The 24,223-nt window shown below is 42.7% G+C and overlaps 1 long non-coding RNA gene across 1 annotated transcript in view; it reads left to right on the top strand.

The window, feature by feature from the left end:
* LOC309496565 overlaps positions 1 to 23,987 on the top strand; it is a 381,708-nt gene extending 357,721 nt beyond the window's left edge. Inside the window, exon 3 of the long non-coding RNA XR_014205160.1 lies at positions 23,210 to 23,987. This is a non-coding gene — a long non-coding RNA (uncharacterized lncRNA). The remainder of the gene's footprint in view (positions 1 to 23,209) is intronic.
* The last annotated feature ends 236 nt before the right edge of the window (positions 23,988 to 24,223 follow it).

The raw sequence follows: 24,223 nt of genomic DNA, 5'->3' as shown, positions 1-24,223 counted from the left end.
GCGTGGGCGGGGGGACCAATACAAGCGAGTGGAACAGAAATTATTAGCGTGAGCGCCTCAGATCGCGTTTTATCCTAAACTACTCCTATAACTGTTTGTTTCTCACGATTGACTGAGATTAAGCTTTTTAAATGTGTAGTATTGCATGTTTATATAAATATTTACAAATATATTCTTCTGTCTCCCAAAGTGTCTGTAGGCTATTATTAAAATAGGTTTTAAATTGCTGATAGCTCAAGACAACATACTTGGAGTTGCATGCTTTGACTGTTGCTTTACACTCAACTGAAAATCTTTTTGATACACAACTGTCAAAGGTTATCATAAATGTTAAGCTTCAGTTGCTTTAACAGTTGTTTTCTATAGCATCTTTAGAATTAAAGTAATGTTAAACGTAGTTTGTGCAATTTGTAGTTTTGATAATAGCTAATTATTATTTGCATTTCCTGCTGTAGTAATAGCCTATTTCCCTTTTCTGACCTTAAAGGGTTAGTTCACCCAAAAATGAAAATTCTGTCAGTAATTACTCACCCTCATGTTGTTCCAACCCCGTAAGACCTTCATTCATCTTCGGAACACAAATTAAGATATTTTTGATGAAATCTGAGAGCTGATCACTTCTCCATAGACTGCTAGGTGGCCCAAACTTGCTGGGCCAGAAAAGTTATTAAAGAGATCGTTAATATAGTCCAAGTGACTACAGTGGCTCAATCTTAAGTATATCAAGCGACGAGAATACTTTTTGTGCGCAAAAACAAACAAAAATAACGACTTTATTCCACTATTCATTTCCTTCTCTCTGGACCTCTAGTTGGTTCGCGTAGTGTTTTTGCGCAGCGCGTCTGTGTTACACGTCACCACGTAGGCTCACTATTGGCCGACGCTGGTCATGTGTGTGATGCGTGATGACGTATAACACAGACGCGCTGCGCAAAAACACTACGAGGCCCAGAGAGAAGGAAATGAATAGTGGAATAAAGTCGTTATTTTTGTTTGTTTTTGCGCACAAAAGTATTCTCGTGTACTATATTAGAGGTCGACCGATATGGTTTTTTTCAGGCCGATGCCGATCTTTTGAAATCCGGGTCGGCCGATGGCCGATTAATGCTGCCGATTTATTTTGGCCGATATTTGGCCGATTATGTGCTTGTTTTTAACCTCTATTTGAAAGATAAAATATAACACAAATAATTACTTAAGATCGACAAGATTTCTCAACAAAAACATTTATTGAACACTTGACCAATCTGCACTTGTTGTGACCTTGAGATATGTTTGGTAATTGTACCTGAATGAATTGAAAATTTATTTGCTACATTTCAGATTAATATATTTGTTTTCCTTAAAATTTTAATTAACACTAACTTAAACACTTTGCAGTTTGAATGATGTCTTTTATAAACAAAATGACGGAGTATGTTTTTATGTTTCCACTGTTCGATCGCATCCGCGCCTCTCTCACACACGTTTCCACTGTTCGATCGCATCCGCGCCTCTCTCACACACGTTTCCACTGTTCGATCGCATCCGCGCCTCTCTCACACACACACACAAATATAAGTAAACACTTTGCGACTTTAAACACACGCGACTTTTCGATCGCGCCCGCACCCGCGCCCCTCTCTCCCTCTCCCGAGTCTCCCTCTCTCTCTCTCTCCCACACACACACACACCATATTCCAGCAATGCAATCTTTACATCGCAGCCTATTTTTTACAGTCTATGATCGCAGCCTGCTTCAGAGCTAAAGCGGGGCTACAGATTAGGTGTCCCCAAAGAACCCGCGTATCTAACAGTAGTTCCGCATTGCATGAATTAATTTGCACGCGAGTTTTATTTATTTTTATACCATGTATTCTCCGTGTAAATTTATACACCGAACTGTGACGCCCGTACCGTTTCGGTTCAATACGAATACATGTACCGTTCCACCCCTAGTCTACAGTGAAATACAGTCACACATTACACTGTTTGGCCAGCATTTTAACCGTGTTTAATCCAGCTACTAGTATGCTAAAGTTAACAGCTGACTAGCGTCACGTTTCTAACGTCCGTTTTCAGAGCATCCAAGAGAAGCACAGGCATAACAGTAGCACCGAAATGAAGCACAGAAATCCGCATTGATATTCGGTCCGGTAAATAACGGTCGTTAAGGCACCAGTGCAGTATTAGCACCGGGTCTGTCTGTAGCTACCCAACCCTAGCGACGACGCTAGCAAAGCAAAGCCAGTCCTTCACTAACCTATGGCCACTTTTTTATTACTTATTTCTCTGCATTGAGTGACAACCCTCTCAAATATAAGACACACAAAACAGAACAAATAAAAGTATCAGATTCTCTGTTTGTAATTGCAAAATTCTTGCTTACTTATTTTGACATGATAGCAACCCTTCTGCTGTGCTAATGCAACCTCAACTACGCTATCAATATCCAAAGTAGCCTAACGTCATGTCGCCTATTCATATTTTTTCTCGAAGTTGGCAGTAACATATCAAAAGGTTTTAATTAAATATAAAGGAGTTTTCTCCAAGGAACTTAGCTCCTTCCTTAGGCACTGGATGAGGTCTGCTCACTCTGCTGGAGAATGACTCTAGGCGCAGCGTGCGTCGAACACGTGTTCCACAACAACACTAGGCTGCCCACAGATGCGCCCGCCTAATAATCGGCTTGATATACTGGATATTGGCCGATGCCGATTATGTTAAAAAATGCAAAAAATCGGCCGATTAATCGTCCGACCGATTAATCGGTCGACCCCTATTCTATATCATAGAATGCCAACAACAACTAATCTGGGAGAAATTTGGAGAAATGTGCCTTTATTGTAGGTCTTCCAACGCTTACAAGATCAGGTCTGTAATAGTTCAGGTAAACTCAGAGTACTGAGAAAAACACATGCTACAAAACTATGAATTATTTCTAAAATATATACGAGTAGTTTAAGGTTAACTTCGTTCAACTTTATTACCTGTTTGAAATAAATAATCCATAAAACAAAACGCGATCTGAGGCGGTCACGCTAATAATTTCTGTTCCACTCACTTGTATGCCGCCAACACTATGTTCTCGTGAATATTCATGGTAGCTCCACACATTGGAACCAAATATTTCAGGAACCGAATATATTGTAACACCTGTTCTAAGTAGCGTTATATCATTGCGCCTGCTTTACCCATGGTACGGCAGCAAAGTTCCTTGATTATTACGCAGGAATGGGAGCCGAAAATCTGAAAAAGTTGTGTTACAAATTTTAGGCTAAAAAAAATTTGCTTCAGTAAGATTTTGTTTGGGCGCAGTACCACACTTTTTCACTAGATCACATCCAAGCTCCATTACTGACCGTATAAGGGCACTTCCATTTCCATATATGGTTTGAGTGATCTGAACCATATATTTACATAATTTTCATACAATTTATGAAGTAGACATCCTATTCAGAAGTAGTATGGCAGTATTTGATTTGAATTCAAACTCGAATAAAGGCATAAAAAAACACGTATGAGCGTTATAGCTCGCCGCCACATCACAAATTGAGAATCCATTTTTTTCGTAATATTTCAAACATTTTCAGACCTTTTTTTTCTTAATATCTCATGATTTTTCATTTTCATGGCTATTTCAAAATGAAGGCCTGAATACGCCTAATGAGAATGAAATATTCTTGTTGCAAATTGATAAATTACTGCTCCTCTGTAATTTATTTTAAAAAAAGCTTTAAAGGTTTTTACTAAGATATTATTGCTTTATATACTGGTAAATGTCCCACATGTGGAACGATGACATCAGTTTAAACATGGGATGTTTGTAATATAATATCTGTGAAGAGTTATTTCATTTACCAATAAATCTGCGTTCATACGTTTTTACAGAAGCAATGAGCATCCATAGAAAACACCCCAATCACACGTGCCGAGTTCACACACACACACACACACACACACACACACACCGCAAGGGAATGACCACACTTGGTGAACATGCAGCCACAGCACATCCCAAGGGACCCACCACCGCAAGCAGCACCTAGACAGAGGGAGGACAGGTGAAAGTTAAATACAAAGTTTCACACACACAGGTTACAGTAACCAGATGGCTAGTAGGCCACCTGTTCTAGAGCCCACGATAGTGCTAGGGCTAACGGTATGAATAAAAACTAACAAATCACACAGTAAGTCAAAATGAACAAAACAAAATAAACATACACAATATGCGCTTTTTTTTTTGGAGGCCCGGGTTGGCTGGGAAATAGTACCTGGGCTTAAGTGTTGGGCCCCCGGGTTCGGCCGGTGGGCGGGTGAGGGTGGAGGACAGAGCTGTGCTGGAGCTCTGGTTCTCCGAGTTGCGCGGTGGGGGTCCATGGCCTGGCCCCCTGGTTCCCTGAGGCGGGCAGAGGGCGGACCGTGGTGTAGAGTAGGTTTAACCACATAAAAGCACTGTAGTTATGAAAAAGGGCCCATAAATGTACTGTCCACGAACAGCCTACAGGGACCCTGTCAAATAAGTTACAGATGGGACTTCACCCGAATTTTTCCAAAAACTCACCCGTATCTTTCCAAAAACTCATCCGAGCTCCAAACTCCGGGCATGGGTAGGTACCCATGGGCCCCCCATGACCCCATAGTATGGAGCCCCAAGTCGGCTTGCTTCTCGAGATACACCTTGTCAAAAACAGCATCCCACGTGTAACTTATCCGACAGGGCCCCTGTAGGCTGTCTGTGGACAGTTCAATTTTATGTTAATTTTGCATAATTAATGGCTGTAATGTACATCAGTGTGTTGTGTTGTGTCCTACAGTAGGTTTCACCACATAAAACCACTGTAGTTATGAAATATGACCTTTTAATGTAATGTCCACAGACAGCCTACAGGGGCTCTGTCAAATAGGTTACAGATGGGACTTCAACAAAACATCCCACCTGTAACTTATCTGACAGGTCCCCTGTAGGCTGTCTGTGGACAGTTAGATTTTATTATAAGTCACTTTGTAATAGCGGTGAAGGTATGACAAAGTAATTTTACATTAAACAGTGACTTACTTCAAAATATACTAGAGACCTGAATGTATCATTTAAAGTAAGTCACTATGTAATGCATGTACAATCACTGCACTGTGTCTTACTTGAAAGTATACTTGAGACTGCATTAAACAGTGACTCACTTCAAAATTGAATAAAGGGCGTGAACGTATCATTTAGAGTAAGATACTATTTAATGCTTGTAAAATTACTTTAAATTACACCTCCACCGCCTCCTTTCAATTTTGAAATAAGTGTACATGCATTACATAGTGGCTTACTTCAATTTATATTCAAATTGACAGGAGTTCAGCTTTGTTGGATGCAGACATCATTGTGATTTTGCTCTTCAAACTTTTTTTTCAAGATCGATCCTAAACAAAAATGCCTGTTTCAAATTGCCCGCTTTGTACACGAATGTATGCTCGGATGAGCCAGCATCTTCAAGTATATCACAAGGTCGAGAACAAAGATGAGCGAAAGCTTTTGCTTTCTTTGGAGTCCGGCCGTGTCAATGTGAGGAGTTGCGTATGCCCCGTTGCTGGCTGTGGAAAGTCAACCACAAGGATTGACCGGCACCTCAAGTCACACGTGGAGCTGTCGACAGCTGCAAAGGACAACGCACTCCGGCTATGCAAAAGAAACAGAGTTTTGGCACAACTTGCAGCACTTAGGGCCACTGAACCAGAGGTGCCACTTGTCAGCACCCTGGACTTGCTGCCTGACATAGAGGATGCCGATGTGCCCTTTGAGGAGGAGGAGGAGGAAGAGTGCAGCAACGCTGGCTGCAAAGAGAAGGTAGAGAGGTTGCGGATAGAAAATAGCCGGTTGAACACGAGCGTGGACACGCTGCCCACCGCCCTGCGTGATGTGACCCGCCGGTACCGCAGGTTGCAGAGGAGGTCAGTATCTAAGGCTTCTGGAAGGTCAAGCAAGGCGACGAGAAGACTGCTGTCTTCCCTCGGGTCTGGAGGTGACCCTCTTGCAAACACTGAGGCTTCCACCCTCCCGCCGGCCTCAAGTGATTTGGAGCCCTCCACCAGCCAGCAGCCACTCTGCTTTCAGGAGCCTGAGAGCCCCCCTGATCATGGGTTGACACTGAGTGAGTACACTTGCATTGTTTTAACTTGATGTTTTCTGAAATGTCATTGTCAGTGTGTTGACTGACAATTGGCTCTCCTCATTATTCTTTGTGCACAGACACCATCATGGAGGAGTTCAGGGTCAACCAGCTTGGACCAGACCCTTCATCAAAACACATTGATAATGTGAATGCAAAAATGTATCGCATAAAAAAGTTTCTGAGATACATGGCCGAGGGGAAGTCAAGGCTGAGCACCCTTTGCTTTTTAAATGAGACCAGTAGGATTCACACGTAAGTCATTTTCTTATTATGTGCCTCTTGTAATGATGTTTTTAGAAAAAATTATAATAATAAAAATGAGTGTTTATAGAGGGCATATTCAAGCCTCACTGAATGTCGTCCAACCTGTTGAAAGGGATGTCTCAGTTCATAATTTTCATCAGTGAAACTCCTCCACCTTCCTGCCATCTTTCGAAGACGGTCCTTATTGGTCTGCGCAGGGAGATGCAGAGCGTAAAAAAAATCGCGAAAGTGACGTGGCCACCACAACTCTGCAGTGGGAATTTTATGGCCACCTGTCTGCTTACCTGGCAGCCCTCTACGGTCACCAAGGGTGGGTATATCAGAACATGACTATCAGGGAGGTAGAGGAGGCCCAGGAATGCCCAACGGAAAATGTGTTCCTGATCAACAAAGTACTACTGCGAAGTACTTTTTCTTCACGTCCACTCCCAACGTCTGCAAAAAACTTGTTACATATTTCCGTGGCGCGTGGAAGTCAATGGGCCTACCCGGCAGCCCAAACTTCACGGACTTAAGAACATCCAGTTAGGTGTTGTCTCCTCAAACTGCTTTTGTTTTCTCCTTTTCTCTCTCTATTTCTTGGCCAAATTCACTCATTCCGAGCCCGATCGGCTTAAGATATCAAAGTTTATGTGCCACGATGTCCAGACGGCGGACAAGTTTGTTACATAAAACTCGTCCGCCGTCTGGACGTCGTGGCACATAAAGCAGGCTCCGGAACACCGTAGGCTTTTCGAGGCTGCGCTGGAAGGGGAGGACAGCAGTGCAGCGGGGGTCAAGCGGGTGCGCCGTGGCCGTGAGCAGGAAAAGCCTAGGAAGAGGGTGAAGGCAACAGAAGAATCCTCGGAGGAAACATCTGGCGGCACCACTGCTGAGACGAGTCCCGAGACCAGCCAGGTAAATAGATATCCTGTAAACGTACTGAGTCTATAATGCTGTATTTATTGGCACAATGATGATCAATCCTTCAACGTGTATTTTCTTTGGAAGGGTGAAGCAGGGGTGTCCAGAAGCGGAGAAGGCCAGCAGGAAGTTTCACCAGTCCTCCCCTCGCGAAACCCCTTTGTTTTGATTTCTCCTTTAAGGTCATCGATAAAAATGAAACTTCGTACACGCCACATTTCGCCGCTCAAAGTTCGACAGTTAAATAAAATTGCCAAGCAGAAGACAGTGAATGCCAGGGTGAAGCAGGCCATTCAAAAGCGCAGGGGGAAGAAGTAGGCTTTTTACTCCCCCTTCCCCAGCCCCCAGATTGACCAGTGTTTCGTTATTATTATTGCAGTGTTTTCTAAAATCTCTTTTTTATGTTCTTTCTTTTTTATATTCTTTATATTATATTTTTTTTATTAACGTGTTATTAATAGTAAAACTATATTTATTGTGTGTGTGTGTTTTTTAGTTTTTTTTTACCTTCTAATAAAACTTGTTTGCTGTGTGAAAATTTTGTATGTCATTTTTTCCTTTTATTATTGTTGGTTAAATGTATCATAGTCACTTATACAAGTCTTTGACACAAATTGTGAGGTAACTTTTGTGGTAAGGTAACCCAGGTAAGCTTATCTAGTAACACTTTATAATGGTAACACTTTATAATAACGTTCAGTTGTAAGTAATTTATAAGTGGTTAGTTAATGATGAACTAATCATTTACAAAACCTTCATAAATTATTAGCAAGTGATATACTAACATTTTATGTATTGTAAATTCAGTTACAAGTAATTTACAAGTGATTAGTAAATGATTAACTAATTATTTACGAAACATGACTATGCGTTTCATAAATGTTTAATAAATTGTTACATTTTTTTGTATGTTTTGCTCACATCAGGTGCACAGTGGTTAAAGACTCCATGTGTTTCAGACAAGACAGCTGTCTATACCCTCACCAGTCAGCACTTACACTGCAGTACACACTACACTACACTACACAAGACCGCTGTCTATACCCTCACCAGTCAGCACTGACACTGCACTACACTCTACACACCACACTACACTACAGAAGACAGCTGTCTATACCCTCACCAGTCAGCACTTACACTGCAGTGCACACTACACTACACTACACTACAGAAGACAGCTGTCTATACCCTCACCAGTCTGCACTTACACTGCACTACACACTACAAACCACACTACACAACAGAAGACAACTGTCTATACCCTCACCAGTCAGCACTTACACTGCAGTGCACACTACACTACACTACGCTACAGAAGACAGCTGTCTACGCTACAGAAGACAGCTGTCTATACCCTCACCAGTCAGCACTTACACTGCAGTACACACTCCACTACACTACAGAAGACAGCTGTCTATACCCTCACCAGTCAGCACTTACACTGCACTACACACTACACACCACACTACACACCACACTACAGAAGACAGCTGTCTATACCCTCACCAGTCAGCACTTACACTGACTGCACTACACTACATTACAGAAGACAGCTGTCTATACCCTCACCAGTCAGCACTTACACTGCACTACACACTGCACTACACACTACAGAAGACAGCTGTCTATACCCTCACTAGTCAGCACTTACACTGCAGTGCACACTACAGTGTTCAACACCTGTTATAGATGTGTAAACGCATGAATAAATAATTTACAACACTTTCTACGTCCCCTAATCTAAAGTGTAAACTATTCATCACTTGTAAATGTGTTACACATCATTCGTAGATACGATTCGTTGATCTTATGCCCTATTGATTCTTGAAGTGGTAATCTATGAATGATGTGTAACACATTTACAAGTGATAAATAGTTTACACTTTAGATTAGGGGACGCAGAAAGTGTTGTAAATTATTTATTCATGCGTTTACACATCGTGTTGAACACTGTTACTTATCTGTTACAAATGATCTGTACGTGTATACAAGGCATTTACAACACTTTCTGCACCCTCTAATTGCTACAAAAAACATGTTTATTAAACATTTATGAAACGCATTTTCATGTTCTGTACATGATTAGTTAATCATTAACTAATCAAATGTAAATGACTTACAACTGAATATACAAAACATACATACAAAAATGAACATATCACTTATTAATCACTTATGAACGCATAGTCATGTTTCGTAAATAATTAGTAAATGACTTGTAACGGAATTTACAAAACATACATAAAATGTTAGTACAGTATATCACTTGCTAATCATTTATGAATGTTTTGTAAATGATTAGTTCATTAACTAACCACTTATACATGACTTACAACTGAACGTTATTATAAAGTGTTATCCATCAATGTGATTGGATTGAGTAATCGGTCTTGTGACTGTCATCAAATCAAATTCTGCATAGAAAACTTTAACCGCTATACCTGCTGTTACTCGTGGCTGCTGTGAAAGTGCATTCTTCAAGGCAGGGGCGCCCCCAAGGGGTGGCCACGGCCACGGCCACCACTGTATAAACTCTGGCCACCCCGAGTATGATTTTGCAGTGGATAATATTAATTTGAATACATAATGTAAATTCTCAATAGTTCATGAAGTGAAATAAAATGAAACACCTGCTGCAGCCACCAAAAAAAGATTGTAGATTGATTGGCGCCACCAGAGTAGCTGTTTCACTGCCCCTCCCCCTCTCCAATCCCGTCATTGCAGTGCTCCCGTCACTGCTCAGTCAGAGCAAGAAGCAGGACTGACTGATTCGATCACAGGACTCAGGAGAGCATCTACACTTTTTGGAGAGACGACAAACGGCAACGGGTATGTATGCCATACAGTAGTGACAAATAGTGAAGACATTAATGTATGTTCTAAGTTAACTTTTCCTCAGTAAAGTTTTTATAGTGTTGAACCCATTTGCCATAGTGTCATAGTCCCATAGTGTTAACATTAGCTAAAATTAACGCTAGCGCTGATAAGCTGCAAAGTTAGTTTACTAGCTATGACTAGTCACACTGTGCTATATCAATTTGCAGAGGATTAAGAGAAAATCGACAAGCATCTCAAATTTTTTTAAGAAGAAATGTAGCACAGGGGAGTGTAGGTCTGAGGAAGGAGGCAGGTGTGAGAATACACTTGAAGATAATGTCCAAAATGAGGCAGAGCAGCAAGCCAGTGAGCAGGCAGAGGCTGCTACCTGGGCCAGAGTCAGTGATGGGTCCTGGGCCAGAATCAGTGGCCCTGTCCCAAATGGCACACTTCATGTGCACTTTCGGTCTTGTGGACTTACAATGGCTGCCGCGTGCGCGTGTCCGTTAAGTCCGTGAGACCGCAGTGTGTCCCATTTGTCATTTTTAGATCTCAGAAGGGTGCTCGCGAGCGCCCCAATGTGGTCAAATTGCGCCCTTGATGCGCACTTTTGTCGAGCCCGCGCTGATAGTAGACTTCTTCCCGACAGTCAAAGCGGCATTACGTCACTAAAGTGCAGACTCAGAGGAAGACCGCGAGTGCTTAGGGTTCCATTTGGGACAGGGCCAGTGATGGATCCTGGGCCAGAGTCAGTGATTGGTCCTGGGCCAGAATCAGTGATTGGTCCTTGGCCAGAGTCAGTGATTGGTCCTGGGCCAGAATCAGTGATGGATCCTTGGCCAGAGTCAGTGATGGGTCCTGGGCCAGAATCAGTGATGGATCCTGGGCCAGAGTCAGTGATGGGTCCTGGGCTAGAATCAGTGATTGGTCCTGAGCCAGAGTCAGTGATGGGTCCTGGACCAGAGTTAGTAATGGGTCCTGGACCAGAATCAGTGATGGGTCCTGGGCCAGAGTCAGTGATGGGTCCTGGGCCAGAGTCAGTGATGGGTCCTGGGCCAGAGTCAGTGATGGGTCCTGGGCCAGAGTCAGTAATGGGTCCTGGACCAGAATCAGTGATTGGTCCTTGGCCAGAGTCAGTGATTGGTCCTGGGCCAGAATCAGTGATGGATCCTTGGCCAGAGTCAGTGATGGGTCCTGGGCCAGAGTCAGTGATTGGTCCTGGGCCAGAGTCAGTGATGGGTCCTGGGCCAGAATCAGTGATGAATCCTTGGCCAGAGTCAGTGATGGGTCTTGGGCCAGAGTCAGTGATGGGTCCTGGGCCAGAATCAGTGATGGATCCTTGGCCAGAATCAGTGATGGGTCCTGGGCCAGAATCAGTGATGGATACTGGGCCAGAGTCAGTGATGGGTCCTGGGCTAGAATCAGTGATTGGTCCTGAGCCAGAGTCAGTGATGGGTCCTGGACCAGAGTCAGTGATGGGTCCTGGGCCAGAGTCAGTAATGGGTCCTGGACCAGAATCAGTGATGGGTCCTGGGCCAGAGTCAGTGATGGGTCCTGGGCCAGAGTCAGTGATGGGTCCTGGGCCAGAGTCAGTAATGGGTCCTGGACCAGAATCAGTGATGGGTCCTGGGCCAGAGTCAGTGATGGGCCCTGGACCAGAGTCAGTGATGGGTCCTGGGCCAGAGTCAGTGATCGGTCCTGGGCCTGAGTCAGTGATGGGTCCTGGGTCAGAAGGTGAAGTTAAATAGACAAGACTGTTTAGGTTACCCTTGTAAATGAAATGGATGTTATGTCCAGATGTGACACACACACACAGCATCAGAATAGTTCTCTTTCGCGCTTGAACAAACAATAACACACAGAATTATGTCAAAATGTTGGTTTTGTCAAGTATTCTCATAAGAGCAGTCTTAAACAAGTTAAATAACGTCTTAAATTAAAGTACATGCGTCATGTTAGGCAGCGGCAGATCTTAAAGTCGCAGTAGCCTAATAAACCAGTTTCTGTGATGTGTAATGTTAATAAAAGAACAAAGGTATCAGAAAACTGTAGCTTTAATAAGGATTAATCTACACTCACCTAAAGGATTATTAGGAACACCTGTTCAATTTCTCATTAATGCAAGTATCTAATCAACCAATCACATGACAGTTGCTTCAATGCATTTAGGGGTGTGGTCCTGGTCAAGACAATCTCCTGAACTCCAAACTGAATGTCAGAATGGGAAAGAAAGGTGATTTAAGCAATTCTGAGCGTGGCATGGTTGTTGGTGCCAGACAGGCCGGTCTGAGTATTTCACAATTTGCTCAGTTACTGGGATTTTCACGCACAACCATTTCTAGGGTTTACAAAGAATGGTGTGAAAAGGGAAAAACATCCAGTATGCGGCAGTCCTGTGGGCGAAAATGCCTTGTTGATGCTAGAGGTCAGAGGAGAATGGGCCGACCGATTCAAGCTGATAGAAGAGCAACTTTGACTGAAATAACCACTCGTTACAACCGAGGTATGCAGCAAAGCATTTGTGAAGCCACAACACGCACAACCTTGAGGCGGATGGGCTACAACAGCAGAAGACCCCACCGGGTACCACTCATCTCCACTACAAATAGGAAAAAGAGGCTACAATTTGCACGAGCTCACCAAAATTGGACAGTTGAAGACTGGAAAATGTTGCCTGGTCTGATGAGTCTCGATTTCTGTTGAGACATTCAGATGGTAGAGTCAGAATTTGGCGTAAACAGAATGAGAACATGGATCCATCATGCCTTGTTACCACTGTGCAGGCTGGTGGTGGTGGTGTAATGGTGTGGGGGATGTTTTCTTGGCACACTTTAGGCCCCTTAGTGCCAATTGGGCATCGTTTAAATTCCAGGGCCTACCTGAGCATTGTTTCTGACCATGTCTATCCCTTTATGACCACCATGTACCCATCCTCTGATGGCTACTTCCAGCAGGATAATGCACCATGTCACAAAGCTTGAATCATTTCAAATTGGTTTCTTGAACATGACAATGAGTTCACTGTACTAAAATGGCCCCCACAGTCACCAGATCTCAACCCAATAGAGCATCTTTGGGATGTGGTGGAACGGGAGCTTCGTGCCCTGGATGTGCATCCCACAAATCTCCATCAACCGCAAGATGCTATCCTATCAATATGGGCCAACATTTCTAAAGAATGCTTTCAGCACCTTGTTGAATCAATGCCACGTAGAATTAAGGCAGTTCTGAAGGCGAAAGGGGGTCAAACACAGTATTAGTATGGTGTTCCTAATAATCCTTTAGGTGAGTGTATATTTTATTTATTTATGCAGGGCAGACTGTTTGATAACTTTATTCAATTTCTGTATATTTCCTATCTGTTAGACAGGTAGGAAGGCCACAGGTAAATATGACATTTATTATAATAGGTTGTGTGTAGATTGTTTTAAGTTCACTTAAATTAAAAGTTGTTATTTTCCATATAAATGTTGAAATTGATATAGCTTTCAATTATACTGTAATGTTGAATGTCTATCATTAATGTTTTAAAAAAAAACAATTTCATAGAGACATCAGTATTTGTGTTAATATCGTTCATTCATTAAAAAAATGGCATTACAACAAATATTTTAAAAATACTGTCTTTAAGTTTTTATACATTAATTTGGAGTGTAACTGTGAAATCATCACAATATAAAAATATTATAAACAGATGTTTTTAATCGTAATTAATCATAATAAAAAATTGTAATTGATTGACAGCACTAATTAATATTAATGTATTATTTACATTGAATTATGAGTCATGATATTCATATTCTGTTGTTATTTAGACTAGTAGTAGAGCTGGAAGAGTCTTAATAGAAATGTCTACAGCCCTAAATTTCAAATGTTATAAATAATTACTGTGGAGAGGGGATATTATTATGTTATTATTGTTACTAGTAGTAGTTGTTGTAGTAGTTCGTTTAAAAATTAAGCTTTGTGTTCTCTTCTTGATTTATTATAGATATATCTAGGGCTGTAGTTCTCGAGTCCGGTCTTGGTTTTCTATGGTCTCGGACTTGTCTCGGACTCGCTGGTATTCGGACTCGGACTTGTCTCGGTCTCGGCCACTGGTCTTGCTAAATATGCCTTTTGGTCTCGACCGAGTCCAGGTGTCTTTATTATGTTCCCAGTAAGCACACATACGTCACCGCGATATTAAAACAAAATAATATTGGAGGGAAAGTGAAACACTGGCCACCTAATAACTAGCGATGGGCATTTCAGCTCTTTTTCGTGAGCCGGCTCGTTTGACTCAGCTCACTGAAAAGAGCCGGCTCTTTTGACTCACAAACGGCTCTTTAAAAAATAAACGTTTAAATAAACTCGCTGAAAGTTCACCGCTAGTGCAACGTGAATATTAACATTTTTAATTGTCTATAACAACCCGAAAACTTGCCTGCTTGCCTTGCACATCTAATTAATGGCCTACGTTTTCCGACTTTTTTTCTTATCCAATAGTACTGACAGCTGGGCTCATAGCTTGCAGGTTTGCTTAGTGGCAAACTTTTTTCATTTGATTGGTTCAACCGCCACCCGCCCGAATTTAATTAAAATATTATTTTTCGTCACGTCACGTCATCCGCCCGATCCGCGGTTTATCCGCATCTCTAGTGTGTGTGTGTGTGTGTGTGTGTGTGTGTGAGTTGGCTCGGCCCTCCCTCATGCAGTTTAATCGCGTGTATGATTGACAGGAACAGAATAAGAGGCTGATCAGACAATGTGTGTGCGCCTTTAGGCCTATATAATTATTTTTTTGTTGTTCTTTGAATTAGTCAATTATTTTTAATTAAATCATTATTAAATTTAAATTAAATCATTCATTATTTCATTATTACATAATGATTAATTTCTATAGGCTATATTTTTTTAAATAGAGTCAGCTCTTTGACACTGTTTTTTCTTTTAGATCAACAAATAATAGCCCAAAATGATTGTCTTGATAATGTCATGCATAAGAGTTTTTTTTCCTGTCCTGGACTCGGTCTTGACTCGGACTCGAACCTTTTTGGACTCGGTCTTGTCTTGGACTCGAACCTCTTTGGACTTGGTCTTGACTTGGACTCGACTAGTCCTGGTCTTGGACTTGTCTTGGACTCGACAAAGGTGGTCTTGACTACAGCCCTAGATATATCCCAGTCAAGAGCCGAGAGACCCAAACAGCCACTTCTGAAGGGCTTCCCTCGGACCCTCATAGGCGATCGAAGACGGGGCTTCATGAAAGAGTGATACAGTACCCATAAATGGCTGGAATATTCTCAAAGTAAAGATGCTGCCTTCTGCTATGCCTGCCGGCACTTCAGTCTCCCTTCTTCACGTGATTCAGCATTTACATCTGAAGGATTCAGGCACTGGAAGAGAGCAACCTTTAGCGATGGAGGATTTGCTAGCCGTGCAAAATCAGAATCACATACCAATACTATGTTAGCCTGGAAAGAAAAATTACCAGAAAGCAAATGTTCTCTCTCAGCCTCTTTAAGTGCAGAATATGAAAAACTAGTAAAGGAAAATAGAGAGTACATTAAAACAATTGCGGAAACCCTGCTTCTCACAGCAATGCAAAATATAGCTCAGCGAGCAAATAATGAAACCGAGGGAGAGAACAAAGGGAATTTTCTCTCTATTATGGAGTTACTTGCTAAGTGTAGCAGATTGGGGATTTTCCTCCATTACTCCCCCTGGTGGAGAATGGGAATAATTTCCCCATGGATTCAGCTTTGTCAGATACCGGCTGGTTAATCATTATCATGATTGCACTTATAATAAAAGCACAGGTAGCTAAGCTTGTGTTTAGCTATTTCTGGTTACCTCCTTGTTTTCCATTTTCTGCCTTTTCCTGATGGAGTCGTGTAGTTTGGGTTACTTTCTTATTTTATATCTCAGGTATGTGGATGAGTGTAAAGTGGCATGTGATTTATTTTTCTGTGTAATGTTGGTGTGTAACCTAAAGCCTGTTCTGCAGTCGTTACAGTGCAGTGAGAGCATGTTGCAGCATGCAGTCGTTTAATATACGTTGTTCTGGCGCAGTGAGTATGATCTCTTTTTGGGGATTCTCTTATGCTTTGAAAAGTGCTTAAACCTCACTGCTGCAAGTGTGTGTGTGTGTGTGTGTGTGTGTGCAGGTTGGGGGTCGTGCCTAATGGTGTGCTTCCAGCTCGGAGATGTGTAAGTGCACACGGACCCAGACTACGCTGCTGTTTTGTCTTCTTTATAAATATGGTGTTTTGTCTTCATTATAAACGTGTTGTTTTTGTCTCCCTTATAAATTTGCTGTGTTTTGTGGGTATTCTTTTTAGGGTGTGTAATGGATGCCTTTTCTGGGTGACGTCTTTTCCCCCGAATCTGCTGACTCCATACTGCCGACAACATCGAACATATAAAGCACTCCCGCTCAACATGCGTACCAATCGCCAGCCTAGTTTCTTCCCGCCGAACACCTGAAGCTAGTTTGTCTAATAGATCGCTAGATTGACAACTGTTTACATCTAGACACAGGGGGCAGCCATTTTGCGGGGTGTTACATTAAAAACATTCCCCAAGCGAAACCCATTCCCTGGCGTGTGTTCCTCCCCCACTGAACATAGTCACCCCGTGACACTCGCGTCTATTACATTGTTCCTTTGTTTGCGCAACCATTGGCTTCCTGGAAATTTACGCACACGTGCTTGTCGTGACACACAGAAGTTGTCATAGTTCTGCTAGCGCCCGCTCTGTTTGCATTCGCCTGCTGCAATGGATTCACGTCGGGGAAAGAAGTTATTTTCTCCTGCAGCTGCATTGGAAGAATGTCACGGGGTGACGAAGGCCGGAACTACAAGTCGGGAAGTTGTTGTAGCGGGGACCCTCTGTTGTAACACAAGGCCGGTCCCGGGGATACACGGAAGCTGGAAAAACGCCGCGAATGAGGGTAATCGCTGGCAGCTGTGCGGGGGAAAATGTCAACAGGTGATTGGGACATGTAGCAGGAAGGTGGCTCATAAAAGCACACTTTGGGGGAGGAGGGGGGAGGAGCACAGTTCGAGATGTGAGGCACGCAGCACGTGAGCGGCCGCGGATGCGGAGGGAGGCCGCGGGAGAGAAAGAGAGAGAGAGACAGAGAAAACTTCGGCTGGATTGCGGGTGTAAGCCTTGGTTGCACCGTGAGTCTGTTGAATTGCAGTTTTATTGTGGAAATGAGCATGAGTGAAACCTTACAGTGTGTGGTGGATATGCGAGTGTGGGAATTATTTCTGCTGTTCACTCGCAGTCACAGCTGTCCATTCCTCTCTCTGCCTGAGTTCAGTGAAGAACCTGCTAACGCTGTGAGTTACACGTATCCATTCCTCTCTCTGCCTGAGTCCAGTGAAGAACCTGCTAACGCTGTGAGTTACACGTATCCATTCCTCTCTCTGCCTGAGTCCAGTGAAGAACCTGCTAACGCTGTGAGTACATGTATCCTCCACTCTCTGCCTGAGGCTAGTGAAGAGCCGGCTAATGCTGGAAGGGCCTGCTAATGCTAGTGAAGAGCCTACTAATGCTGGAAGAGCCTGCTAATGCTGTGAGTTACCTGTATCCACTTCTCTCTCTGCCTGAGGCTAGTGAAGAGCCGGCTAATGCTGGAAGGGCCTGCTAATGCTAGTGAAGAGCCTGCTGGTGCTGAAGAGCCTGCTAATGCTGGAAGGGCCTGCTAATGCTAGTGAAGAGCCTACTAATGCTGGAAGAGCCTGCTAATGCTGTGAGTTACCTGTATCCACTTCTCTCTCTGCCTGAGGCTAGTGAAGAGCCGGCTAATGCTGGAAGGGCCTGCTAATGCTAGTGAAGAGCCTGTAAATGCTGGAGGAGCCTGCAAATGCTGGAAGAGCCTACTAATGCTGGAAGAGCCTACTAATGCTGAAGAGAAACTGTTTTTATTTATTTAATAAAGAATATTTATTTTTGAATTCTGTGTCTGTCTTCCTTTGTGCCCTCGGTCAGCTCCTCAGGGGCGGCACGCAGGCGAAGGGGTGGGCGGCCCGCTGGCGCTTCACCCCGACCTGTGACACTAGTGAAGAGCCTACTAATGCTGGAAGAGCCTGCTAATGCTGTGAGTTACCTGTATCCACTTCTCTCTCTGCCTGAGGCTAATGAAGAGCCGGCTAATGCTGGAAGGGCCTGCTAATGCTAGTGAAGAGCCTGCTGGTGCTGAAGAGCCTGCTAATGCTGGAAGAGCCTGCTAATGCTGGACGAGCCTGTTAATGCTGTGAGTTGCACGTGTCTTCCAATCTCTGCCTGAGGCTAGTGAAGAGCCTGTTAATGCTGGAGGAGCCTGCAAATGCTGGAGGAGCCTGCAAATGCTGGAAGAGCCTGCAAATGCTGGAAGAGCCTGCTAATGCTGGAAGAGCCTGTTAACCCTCTGGAGTCTGAGCGGTTTTTTGGGCCCTGGGGGTGTTCTGACATGCTCTGACATTTGTGCTTTTTTCAGTTGCTTATAAACATATTAATGGCAAAGGTGTAAATTCACTCTATATAGCACAAACAGGACTACAATAATATGTGAGCCACATGTATGTACATGTTTTCATTTTTGAGAGAATAATGTTTATGCGTGGTTATCGAAAAAACTAAAAATTAAAGTTTTTGAAATAAGGCCACAAAACACATACTAAATATGTGGCAATAAGACTTTTGACTAATGGATGTCCTCGCCTAGAGTTTTTTCTTCAAAATTATGTGAAAATAGTCTTGCTTTATCGTTCACATAAAACCATACATTGATTTAAATTGATGTAAAACAGGTTTTGCTTGGAAAGCCAATATGCGAGGGGGGCGTGAACGAGGAGTGGTTTACACCTTAGAATACACCCACTCTGCATAATGATGAGCCATTCACTCAGGTGTGACACTGACTGAGCCACAATGCAAGGACAAAAGATATATTTAGAAGAAGACTTATATTGACCATTTAAGATTTTGCTTACATCTATCTTGTAAATATGTTTTGCTATTTTATTAAAACGGTTACAATTACAACAATAATTACAATTTCAACAATATTTCAAGTGTACTCTTTCTTTGTAAAAAAAAATGATTATAGGCCTACATTTTATCTATGTATTCATTAGTTTGAATATAGCCAACATTGGAACAGCTAACATCTTAGTTGATGACTTTATTTTTGACAAAAATAGTATTTTATATATAGAAATTGCTAAACAAAAGCTTATTTGATGTGGCAGTATATTCTACAGTAAAAACTGTACCCAAATCTAGTCAACAAAATGTTGTCTTTCATATTTCGTCTGACTGTAACGTTGTTTTCATGAAATATTAGGGCATATTGTTAATTTGCAGTTTAATACGTTGCTTATACAAATAGCCTACATTTTATTTCAACATTCAGTCGATTTTTTACTCATCTCAGTATAGCAATACAGTTTGCTAAAACATCATCATTCATTCACACACGCGATTTAAATTTAAACTGTCTTTGCCAGCTGTGGTAAACAGCGCGCATCTCTGCCGTTTATTCATTCATAAACAGAAACCCACGTGAAGAAATTCACGTGAGAAGGAAAAAACTTACTAGTATTCCGCAGCTCGCTCCTCGATATACCCGCACTTCTGAGGGACATTTTCCATTAGTAGCCTATTAATCCTCACAGTGCTGCAAGACGGTGTAAACAAGTAATGATCTAAATAAACTTTTCTCGAGCTGATGGGGGCGTTCACAGGATTGCCTCAACCATTTGCGTTTGAATAGCGCGCGCTCTCCGTGGGCGGAGTCACATTACATCTGAATTAGCTGTAATTAGGTCGACTGGAATCGCTCTCTTTTAATACAGATTTCACAAGATGAGAATATTTGTTTTTTATATAAATTACTTCATTTAAAAGAAGAGAATTCAAGCTTCATGCCTGTGTGTTTGTATGCCTGTTTGACTGAGTATTCGCTCAGTTATTGTTCATTTTCGGACGCGTTTCAGAATGGACTTCACTGGCAGAGAGAAGGCAGAACTCGCTTCGTGTTTATTTTTCTTTATTTGGCAAAAAGCACAACACTTTGTTTTATTTGGCAAAAAGCACAACACTTTGTTTTTATTGTGAGTATACACAAAAATAATACACATTTAACAGAATCGATTGATGTATGAAACTCCTATGGAAAATCAAAGTCAACAGAGTATTTATGAGTTTCTTTTACACTAATAAAAAAAAAGCGAGCTGGTATCGCCGGCGATACCGTAGACCTCAGGGGGTTAATGCTGGAAGAGCCTACTAATGCTGAAGAGAAACTATTTTATTTATTTAATAAAGAACATTTATTTTTAATTCTGTGTCCGTCTCCTTCGTGTCCACGGTCAGCTCCTCAGGGGCGGCACGCAAGCGGAGGGGTGGGCGGCCCGCTGGCGCTCCACCCCGACCTGTGACATAAAATGGCGTAGTCGGCAGGATTGCCGCCCTGAGTTGAGCGACCGTGGGCCGAAGGTATGGCGACCAGTTTTTTTTCTCCCTTTTCTTTTTTTTCTGTTCTTCAGCATCCAGGGACTGGAGCGGATTGATGGGGGAGGATGTCACGGGGTGACGAAGGCCGGAACTACAAGTCGGGAAGTTGTTGTAGCGGGGACCCTCTGTTGTAACACAAGGCCGGTCCCGGGGATACACGGAAGCTGGAAAAACGCCGCGAATGAGGGTAATCGCTGGCAGCTGTGCGGGGGAAAATGTCAACAGGTGATTGGGACATGTAGCAGGAAGGTGGCTCATAAAAGCACACTTTGGGGGAGGAGGGGGGAGGAGCACAGTTCGAGATGTGAGGCACGCAGCACGTGAGCGGCCGCGGATGCGGAGGGAGGCCGCGGGAGAGAAAGAGAGAGAGAGACAGAGACAGAGAAAACTTCGGCTGGATTGCGGGTGTAAGCCTTGGTTGCACCGTGAGTCTGTTGAATTGCAGTTTTATTGTGGAAATGAGCACGAGTGAAACCTTACAGTGTGTGGTGGATATGCGAGTGTGGGAATTATTTCTGCTGTTCACTCGCAGTCACAGCTGTCCATTCCTCTCTCTGCCTGAGTTCAGTGAAGAACCTGCTAATGCTGTGAGTTACACGTATCCATTCCTCTCTCTGCCTGAGTCCAGTGAAGAACCTGCTAATGCTTGAAGAACCTGCTAATGCTGTGAGTTACACGTATCCATTCCTCTCTCTGCCTGAGTTCAGTGAAGAACCTGCTAATGCTGTGAGTTACACGTATCCATTCCTCTCTCTGCCTGAGTCCAGTGAAGAACCTGCTAACGCTGTGAGTACATGTATCCTCCACTCTCTGCCTGAGGCTAGTGAAGAGCCTGCTAATGCTGGAAGAGCCGCTAATGCTGTGAGTTACCTGTATCCACTTCTCTCTCTGCCTGAGGCTAGTGAAGAGCCGGCTAATGCTGGAAGGGCCTGCTAATGCTAGTGAAGAGCCTACTAATGCTGGAAGAGCCTGCTAATGCTGTGAGTTACCTGTATCCACTTCTCTCTCTGCCTGAGGCTAGTGAAGAGCCGGCTAATGCTGGAAGGGCCTGCTAATGCTGGAAGAGCCTGCTAATGCTGGAAGAGCCTGCTAATGCTGGACGAGCCTGTTAATGCTGTGAGTTGCACGTGTCTTCCAATCTCTGCCTGAGGCTAGTGAAGAGCCGGCTAATGCTGGAAGGGCCTGCTAATGCTAGTGAAGAGCCTGCTAATGCTAGTGAAGAGCCTGCTAATGCTGGAGGAGCCTGCTAATGCTGGAGGAGCCTGCAAATGCTGGAGGAGCCTGCAAATGCTGGAGGAGCCTGCAAATGCTGGAGGAGCCTGCAAATGCTGGAAGAGCCTGTTAATGCTGGAAGAGCCTACTAATGCTGAAGAGAAACTATTTTATTTATTTAATAAAGAACATTTATTTTTAATTCTGTGTCCGTCTCCTTCGTGTCCACGGTCAGCTCCTCAGGGGCGGCACGCAAGCGGAGGGGTGGGTGGCCCGCTGGCGCTCCACCCCGACCTGTGACAAGAACATCTGCGAAGCAATGATGAAGAAAATGTCGAATATTCCGAAGAGAGTGCTGTGTTCAGCGTCGACTCTGAAGAAGAGGACATGTTTTTGGAAGGTCTCGATCCCGCGGTAGATCACCGCGGTCAAATGAGCCGTCATCTGGAAACGCTCGGTCAAGCCAGCCGCTGTGTAGATATTGATGCTCGTCTATTTGTGGAATTACGGTACGGATACATGGAGGTGACAAAAAGCTGAGAAAGACCTGTATTTCTGCGGTTATTCATCGAATTGACTGAACAACAAGTGAAACCTATTAAAGGGATATTCTAAAGAGACCGGCTTGTAGTTCATTTCAAACACCAGACTTTGCCTTTGTTTTCTTTAAAACTCCAGAGTAAAATATCTTCGAAAATAGTTAAACTGAAAAAAGTTCAGTAGTTGTTAAAGGGATAGTTTACTTTAAAATGAAAATTATGTCATTTACTCACCCTCAAGTTGTTCCAAACCTGTATGAATTTCTTTCTTCTGCTGAACACAAAGGAAGATATTTTGAAGAATGTCAGTAACCAAACAGTTAACTGGTCCCATTGACTTCCATAGTAGGAAAAAAAAATACTATGGAAGTCAATGGGACCAGTTAACTGTTTGGTTACTGACATTCTTCAAAATATCTTCCTTTGTGTTCAGCAGAAGAAAGAAATTCATACAGGTTTGAAATAACTTGAGGGTGAGTAAATGATAACATAATTTTCATTTTAAAGTAAACTATCCCTTTAACAACTGCTGAACTTTTTTCAGTTTAACTATTTTCGAAGATATTTTACTGTGGAGTTTTAAAGAAAACAAAGGCAAAGTCTGGTGTTTGAAATGAACTACAAGCCGGTCTCTTTAGAATCCATCTTCTACGGAGAATGGCGGCGAATACACAAACCTGCCAGACAGCCAGGTGAGCGTGCCGTGAACGCGCACGACGTCACGCCCAGTCTCAAATTCCGACCCGAATCCCTCTTATTTATTTTTCTGTACAGGATTATAGAGACAATCGCAGTGATCAGAGAAGGGCTCATTCAGCCCATCAGGCAATTGTTTAACCCTCTGAGGTCGAGAAACGCGCCGACGCGTTTTGCTGGATTTTTTTCACATAGCAGCAACATAAACTTAAATTACTCCGTCATTTATGGTTATAAAGAAAAAAGAAATATAAAAAAAGAATCTGTGATATTTCTACTTTTGTATGTGTCCACTTACAATCAAATCAAAACATTGTGCTTTTGTAAAATAAAGAAAATAAACAGGGTGTGCGTTCTGCCTCTCCGTCGCGGTGAACTTTTTTTTCTTGAGCACGTCTATAAACTGAAACATAACTCAGCGAATCCTTCTCACACATTTATGAGCCATATACCTTTATACACATTTAAGTGTGTACTTTTAAATGATCGGATTCAAACTGAAAACAAATATTCTCTGTTTAAGTAATTTGTATAAAACCAACAGGATGTCCAGTATCTCAAACGCTTGCTAATTATTTTTTAATTCGACACGCCCACTCGCGCAAAAGTGATTCACATGCAAATCTCCACATGGAACGCGAACGCCCTCGTTACCTCAAACACAAAACACCAAAACACTTCACAAGTCTCTGCTTTTCGTCGAGTTTGGAAGACACGTCTGAGCTTACATTGGATTTACCCCCAGAGTACGCGATTTGAAGACAAGAAAGATGTAAGGTAAGAAATTCTTACTAGTTTATGGTATTGTTGCATAAACTTCACATTGCAATTGAACTGTTGCTAGATATATGGTGAATATTATACTATTTAGACCCGTGTTTACTGTTAAATACTGTTTGTGGATATCTGCTCAAACATAGATATGTATAACCATTAGAGGTGGGAATCTTTAGTCACCTCACGATCCGATCCGATTCCGATTCTGGAGGTCACGATCCGATTCCAGATCGATTCTTTATCTACTTTTCCCCCCTTATTAATTCATTAGTTTACATAAGTAATTAAGTACTTTTTTAAAAATAATTACAAATTAAAAAAAAGAATTAAAACAGTTGTATTTTAAGAATTTTAAACTTATATAACTTCAAAACATACAAGCAAGTA

This window comes from Leuciscus leuciscus (assembly GCF_965113295.1).
Source record: "Leuciscus leuciscus genome assembly, chromosome: 4".
In the NCBI taxonomy this organism is placed as follows: domain Eukaryota; kingdom Metazoa; phylum Chordata; class Actinopteri; order Cypriniformes; family Leuciscidae; genus Leuciscus; species Leuciscus leuciscus.
Note: the sequence above shows the minus strand (reverse complement) of the source record. Positions and strands in the feature narration are given on the sequence as shown.